General features: G+C 60.9%; 1 long non-coding RNA gene across 1 annotated transcript; it reads right to left on the reverse strand.

Moving 5' to 3' along the window:
* Positions 1-376: 376 nt before the first annotated feature.
* Positions 377-825, reverse strand: LOC114073059. The gene is made up of 3 exons (XR_003574274.1): positions 771-825; positions 535-642; positions 377-413 (listed from the first exon to the last, which is right to left on the reverse strand). It is a non-coding gene; the product is annotated as an uncharacterized LOC114073059 (long non-coding RNA).
* Between the last annotated feature and the right edge of the window lie 239 nt (positions 826-1,064).

A 1,064-nucleotide genomic window follows, 5' to 3' on the forward strand; every position in this document is an offset into this window, starting at 1 on the left:
CCCCCAGTGATCCCAGTTACCAAGTGATCTCAATTGTCCCCAGTGATCCCACTTGCCCCCAAGTAATCCCAGTTGCCCCCTCAGTGATCCCAGTTGCCCCCAAGTCAATCCCAGTTGCCCCCAAGTAATCCCAGTTGCCCTCCCAGTGATCCCAGTTGCCCCTGAGCAATCCCAGTTGCCCTCCCAGTGATCCCAGTTGGATCCTGGCTGCTCCCAACTCACATTAGGGCCGGGGGGTCCGACGCGTCCGGCAGCTCCGGGGAATCCGGTGGCTCCCTGGGGAAGGAGGAGGAAAAGGTGGCTCAGCCCCCCTCCCAAACCCCTCCCCACACCCCCCCAGCCCACCCCCCAATACTCACAGGGGGTCCTTGAGCACCCCGGGCTCCTTTGGGACCAGTTACACCAGTTGGACCCTGGGGAGAGGAGGAAAACCAGTGAGAGACACAGGAGGGGGGTGGAGGGAGTAGCATTTCCCCAAATTCCGAGGGGAAAGGGGCCACACCCTCATTTTTGGGGGGCTCTGGCTGTACCCACCTGAGGGCCAGGGGCTCCAGAGGGACCTTGGGGACCAGGGGCACCGGCGTCACCCTTCTGGCCAGGCTCTCCCTGCTCGCCTTTGGCACCCGGTTGTCCATCAGCGCCCTGGGGGGAAGGGGCTGCTCTCAGAGGGTGGAGCCCAAACCGGGGGCACCAGGACCCAAACTGGGGTACTGGGACCCAAACTGGGGTACTGGGACCCAAACCTGGGGGCACCAGGACCAAATACTCACTGGGGGTCCGGCAAATCCAGCGGGACCGGGGGCTCCGGGCTCCCCACGCTCCCCCTGAGGGGAGAGATGGGAGGTAGATGAGGGGGAGGAAGTCGAGGAGGAGGGAAATGGGGTAAATAGGGGGGTAAATGAGGGGGTAAAGGGAGTAAGAGAGGGGGTAGATGATGGTGGTAAAAGGGGTAAATGGTGTGGTAAATGAGGGGGTAAATGAGGTAAATGGTGTGGTAAATGAGGGGGTAAATGAGGGAGATAAAGGGGATGAATGATGGGGTAAATGAGGTAAATGGTGGGGTA

This window comes from Empidonax traillii, unplaced genomic scaffold (genome assembly GCF_003031625.1).
Source record: "Empidonax traillii isolate 1590-97213 ecotype Southwest subspecies unplaced genomic scaffold, ASM303162v1 scaffold5148:size15723, whole genome shotgun sequence".
Lineage (NCBI taxonomy): Eukaryota > Metazoa > Chordata > Aves > Passeriformes > Tyrannidae > Empidonax > Empidonax traillii.